General features: G+C 44.0%; 1 pseudogene; it reads left to right on the plus strand.

Moving 5' to 3' along the window:
* Positions 1-4263: 4263 nt before the first annotated feature.
* Positions 4264-4381, plus strand: LOC134943305 (5S ribosomal RNA; annotated as a pseudogene).
* The last annotated feature ends 2420 nt before the right edge of the window (positions 4382-6801 follow it).

The raw sequence follows: 6801 nt of genomic DNA on the forward strand, positions 1-6801 counted from the left end.
CACCAGTATATTATATAGGAGGAGTACAGTGCAGAGTTTTGCTGACCAGTGACCACCAGTATACGTTGCCTGCCTGAAAAACACTCCATATCTGTGCTCAGTGTGCTGCATATATCTGTGCTCACACTGCTTTATTGTGGGCACTGGGGACCACCAGTATATTATATAGGAGGAGTACAGTGCAGAGTTTTGCTGACCAGTGACCACCAGTATACGTTGTCTGCCTGAAAAACACTCCATATCTGTGCTCAGTGTGCTGCATATATCTGTGCTCACACTGCTTTATTGTGGGCACTGGGGACCACCAGTATATTATATAGGAGGAGTACAGTGCAGAGTTTTGCTGACAGTGACCACCAGTATATATAGCAGTACGGTACGGAGGGCCACTGCTCTACCTACCTCTGTGTCGTCAAGTATACTATCCATCCATACCTGTGGTGCATTTCAGTTGTGCGCAATATATATAGTAGTAGGCCATTGCTATTGATACTGGCATATTATTCCACACATTAAAAAATGGAGAACAAAAATGTGGAGGTTAAAATAGGGAAAGATCAAGATCCACTTCCACCTCGTGCTGAAGCTGCTGCCACTAGTCATGGCCGAGACGATGAAATGCCATCAACGTCGTCTGCCAAGGCCGATGCCCAATGTCATAGTAGAGAGCATGTAAAATCCAAAAAACAAAAGTTCAGTAAAATGACCCAAAAATCAAAATTGAAAGCGTCTGATGAGAAGCGTAAACTTGCCAATATGCCATTTACGACACGGAGTGGCAAGGAACGGCTGAGGCCCTGGCCTATGTTCATGGCTAGTGGTTCAGATTCACATGAGGATGGAAGCACTCATCCTCTCGCTAGAAAAATGAAAAGACTTTTGCTGGCAAAAGCACAGCAAAGAACTGTGCGTTTTTCTAAATCACAAATCCCCAAGGAGAGTCCAATTGTGTCGGTTGCGATGCCTGACCTTCCCAACACTGGACGGAAAGAGCTTGCGCCTTCCACCATTTGCACGCCCCCTGCAAGTGCTGGAAGGAGCACCCGCAGTCCAGTTCCTGATAGTCAAATTGAAGATGTCACTGTTGAAGTACACCAGGATGAGGATATGGGTGTTGCTGGCGCTGGGGAGGAAATTGACAAGGAGGATTCTGATGGTGAGGTGGTTTGTTTAAGTCAGGCACCCGGGGAGACACCTGTTGTCCGTGGGTAGAATATAGCCATTGACATGCCTGATCAAAATACAAAAAAAATCACCTCTTCGGTGTGGAATTATTTCAACACAAATGCGGACAGCAGGTGTCAAGCCGTGTGTTGCCTTTATCAAGCTGTAATAAGTGGGGGTAAGGACGTTAACCACCTAGGAACATCCCCCCTTATACGTCACCTGGTCCGCATTCATCAGAAGTCAGTGACAAGTTCAAAAACTTTGTATGACAGCGGAAGCAGTCCACTGACCACTAAATCCCTTCCTCTTGTAACCAAGCTCCTGCAAACCACACCACCAACTCCCTCAGTGTCAATTTCCACCTAACACAGGAAAGCCAATAGTCCTGCAGGCCATGTCACTGGCAAGTCTGACGAGTCCTCTCCTGCCTGGGATTCCTCCGATGCATCCTTGAGTGTAACGCCTACTGCTGCTGGCGCTGCTGTTGTTGCTGCTGGGAGTCGATCGGCATCCCAGAGGGGAAGTCGGAAGACCACTTGTACTACTTCCAGTAAGCAATTGACTGTCCAACAGTCCTTTGCGAGGAAGATGAATTATCACAGCAGTCATCCTGCTGCAAAGCGGATAACTCAGGTCTTGTCAGCCTGGGTGGTGAGAAACGTGGTTCCTGTATCCACCGTTAATTCAGAGGCAACTAGAGACTTGATTGAGGTACTGTGTCCCCGGTACCAAATACCATCTAGGTTCCATTTCTCTAGGCAGGCGATACCGAAAATGTACACAGACCTCAGAAAAAGAGTCACCAGTGTCCTAAAAAATGCAGTTGTACCCAATGTCCACTTAACCACGGACATGTGGACAAGTGGAGCAGGGCAGACTCAGGACTATATGACTGTGACAGCCCACTGGGTAGATGTATTGCCTCCCGCAGCAAGAACAGCAGCGGCGGCACCAGTAGCAGCATCTCGCAAACGCCAACTCGTTCCTAGGCAGGCTACTCTTTGTATCACCGCTTTCCAGAAGAGGCACACAGCTGACAACCTCTTACGGAAACTGAGGAACATCATCGCAGAATGGCTTACCCCAATTGGACTCTCCTGGGGATTTGTGACATCGGACAACGCCACCAATATTGTGCGTGCATTACATCTGGGCAAATTCCAGCACGTCCCATGTTTTGCACATACATTGAATTTGGTGGTGCAGAATTATTTAAAAAACGACAGGGGCGTGCAAGAGATGCTGTCGGTGGCCCGAAGAATTGCGGGCCACTTTCGGCATTCAGCCATTGCGTGCCGAAGACTGGAGCACCACCAAACAGTCCTGAACCTGCCCTGCCCAAGGACAATTCCATCTTGCACCTCTTTTTTCTTTCATTTTTCTTTGCATCATGTGCTGTTTGGGGACAATTTTTTTGAAGTGCCATCCTGCCTGACACTGCAGTGCCACACCTAGATGGGCCAGGTGTGTGTGTCGGCCACTTGTGTCGCTTAGCTTAGCCATCCAGCGACCTTGGTGCACCTCTTTTTTTCTTTGCATCATGTGCTGTTTGGGGACAATTTTTTTGAAGTGCCATCCTGCCTGACACTGCAGTGCCACTCCTAGATGGGCCAGGTGTTTGTGTCGGCCACTTGTGTCGCTTAGCTTAGTCACACAGCGACCTTGGTGTGCCTCTTTTTTTCTTTGCATCATGTGCTGTTTGGGGACCATTTTTTTGAAGTGCCATCCTGCCTGACACTGCAGTGCCACTCCTAGATGGGCCAGGTGTTTGTGTCGGCCACTTGTGTCGCTTAGCTTAGTCATCCAGCGACCTTGGTGCACCTCTTTTTTTCTTTGCATCATGTGCTGTTTGGGGACTATTTTTTTGAAGTGCCATTCTGTCTGACACTGCAGTGCCACTCCTAGATGGGCCGGGTGTTTTGTGTCGGCCACTTGTGTCGCTTAGCTTAGCCATCCAGCGACCTCGGTGCAAATTTTAGGACTAAAAATAATATTGTGAGGTGTTCAGAATAGACTGAAAATGAGTGGAAATTATGGTTATTGAGGTTAATAATACTATGGGATCAAAATGACCCCCAAATTCTATGATTTAAGCTGTTTTTGAGTGTTTTTTGTAAAAAAACACCCGAATCCAAAACACACCCGAATCCGACAAAAAAATTTCAGGGAGGTTTTGCCAAAACGCGTCTGAATCCAAAACACTGCCGCGGACCCGAATCCAAAACACAAAATCCGAAAAATTTCCGGTGCACATCACTAGTTGATACTATGTACTGGGCATTAATGCGGCACGTGCTGAAAGTGATATGTTCCCGTGAATCCCTAGTTGGCAGAAAAAGTCCAATTACATGCGCTGTATAAATCAAGAGATAAGTCCCATCTAATTTCAGAACTGCAATAATGTTAGTTATGATGATGATGATCATTTTATGGTTCTTAATTATTCCAGTCCTTATTCAGGATTGTCTATACCTATATTTGTATACTTATAAATAAGATATACTGTCACATCTTATTTAATTACTTTTCCCACAATACAAGTGCCACACTGTTGGAAAATAACAATAATATACTCTAAATTTTCATTGTTCTTTATTTTTCTGACTGTACACAGTATTTGCAAAGCAGTATGAGAAGTAGCATTAACAATATGCTTCATCAGTAAACCAGTGGCTCTGTCTATAACAGAACAACTTTCTTGTAATATTTCCATCAACATGAGATTTCTGGAACTCCCTCTCATCCTGTTTAACAACCTTGGGGCTCTGCAATGCAATATGTAAACAGAGCACAAGTTTGTCACATAACAGGACAGCAGAAGTGTTCCCCTATCTTTCTTCCGATTCAGTGTCGTTTCTACCACCCTCTCATTTCTTAATTTGATGCTTGGGCAGATGATCAAAAAGCAGAAGTGGTTTTAAACACAGACCTGAATCTCTATTACAAATCTGTTTACAGAATTGTCACACTATCACCCAAATCATTCTCGCATCACTTTCTGAAGCACTCCGTATTCTTGATAAACTTTGGGAGTTTCCACAGGCATTTCAGATCAGACAACACATGGTTCCCAGTGTCATCAGGTACGATATACTTACCTGCGGTCAAACCACACTGAGTATGCCCAACCTCGTCTGATCTTGGAAGCCAAGCACTGTGGGCCAGGTCAGTACCTGGGTGGGAGACCACCAGAGAATACCAGGTACCGCAGGTATTTTTATCCAAACCAAGGACACAGGACACAGAATCAAGTATTATTTCATATTTCTTCCAGCTAGTACTTCACCAGTGAATTGGGTAGAGCCCGGAGTACTTTCTCTCTTCCTGTCATAAATCTATTATAGCACATATTGCAACAAATTAGGAAGAAGAGACCAATCTTCAACATCGGACATATATTTTTGCTCATTGAGCCACAACGCCAGTACTTTTAATACTCATACCATTTGATGTTTGTTTAGATTACTTTGTCATATACATTGTCATTTCTTTCTTGTTGCCTTTCAACCATTATTTTATGAGGGACAAAAATAAAAGTTATATTTTAACCTAATAATAATACAAATCTTTTGCAATTTATAATACAAGTGTTCCCAAGAAGAGACATATGGGGGGTAATTCCAAGTTGATCGCAGCAGGATTTTTGATAGCAATTGGGCAAAACCATGTGCACTGCAGGGGAAGCAGATATAACATGTGCAGAAAGAGTTAGATTTGGGTGGGTTATTTTATTTCTGTGCAGGGTAAATACTGGCTGCTTTATTTTTACACTGCAAATTAGATTGCAGATTGAACACACCCCACCCAAATCTAACTCTCTCTGCACATGTTATATCTGCCTCCCCTGCAGTGCATATGGTTTTGCCCAATTGCTAACAAAAATCCCGCTGCGATCAACTTGGAATTACCCCCATAGTCTTTCTTTTTTCTTTTGGTTCCGGTACTATACGGGAACCATTTCCCCCATTTTTTCAAATTTCTCTCTGCCTCAGCTTTTGCAACATCTCTCTCTTTCCTGGAAGCTGCAGCACATGCCTCTACTTCAGATGCTACAGCACCTATCTGCCCTAGCTGCTGCCACACCTCTCTCTACATTGATGCTGTGGCACCTCACTCTGCCTCTTAGGCAACTGAAGCACCTGTCTCTGCCCCATTTGCTGCAAAATCTCTCTCTGCCCCAGTTTTTTGCAACATCTCTCTCTTTCTTGGAATCTGCAGCACATGTTTCTACTTCAGATGCTCTCTCCATACTTAGGGCAGTACGGATGGTGTAATGGTTAGCATTACTGCCTCACAGCACTGAGGTCATGGGTTCGATTCCCACCATGGCCCTAACTGTGGGGAGTTTGTATATTCTCCCCGTACTTGCGTGGGTTTCCTCCGGGTACTCCGGTTTCCTCCCACAATCCAAAAATATACTGGTAGGTTAATTGGCTCCCAACAAAAATTAACCCTAGCATGAATGTGTGTGCATGTACATGTGATAGGGAATATAGATTGTAAGCTCCACTGGGGCAGGGACTGATGTGAATGACCGAATATTCTCTGTAAAGCGCTGCGGAATTTGTGTGCGCTATATAAATAACTGGTAATAAATAATAAATAAATAAATACTTACCGATAATTTTAATCTCATCTCTGAGAGGTGCCTGGAGAGAAGAAGCAGGTGGGCAGCGACGGGCTGAACAGAAGGCCCCACCCACTCACCAAAAAAAGCCAGTGATTGGGCAATATTTGCATAGGGTCGGGGCTAAAATGATTCAATTAGCATATAATTAGGCCACACCCCCTCCATCGGTTCCACAATGTCACTGTATTTTTCTCCCCATTCTGCCCACTTGACTAGGAAGTGAACAGAATGCGAGAGAGGTACCAACTCTTCCAGGTCTGAAGGAGGTCACATTTGGGGCATTATTTGCATTAAGGGATTGGGGGTTGTGAGATCAGGTCAGTTGGGGCATACAGTACATAGTGTTTTTAATTTATTTTAATTAAACAAGTAGTTAAATACAGTAACTTTCATAGCGACTCTACTGTGTTGTAACTAGAGAGGAGTGGGTTCGATTTTACTCGGATTTACTCGGCTTTACCTAGATCTCAAAACAGCATCTTATTGGCTCCTGGATGACATGCGTTTTGGATAGCCAGTAAGAAAATTCCGGATAAAATCGAACTTGTGTTAATTCTGGTGTTAAGAACCGAGTAAATCCGAACCTGCTCATCTCTAGTTGTAACGTGTATAAGGAGCTCTTCCATGCCATAACATATATAAGGGGCTCTACCATGGCTCTATTGTGGCATAATATGTATAACTGGCTCTACTGTGGCGTAATGTGTATAAGCGACTTTACTGTGGCTTAACATGTATAAGCAGCTCTACTGTGGTGTAACATGTATAAGCAGCTACTGTGTGGTGTTATGTGAATAACGGACACTACTGAGTGGAGTAATGTGAATTGGTACTATTATGTAGTCAAAAGAGAATACCATTTGAATCCACTGGCGCTCATGAAAGATAAACAGAACAAACAATCATAGTGTATTATGTATGTAAATGAGTGATAAAAACATAGGGAATCTTTTGGTAGGTCTTATACCTAAATTATATGTCTACCATTTTAAGAGTAGACAAAC

Source organism: Pseudophryne corroboree, chromosome 1 (assembly GCF_028390025.1).
Source record: "Pseudophryne corroboree isolate aPseCor3 chromosome 1, aPseCor3.hap2, whole genome shotgun sequence".
Taxonomy (NCBI): domain Eukaryota; kingdom Metazoa; phylum Chordata; class Amphibia; order Anura; family Myobatrachidae; genus Pseudophryne; species Pseudophryne corroboree.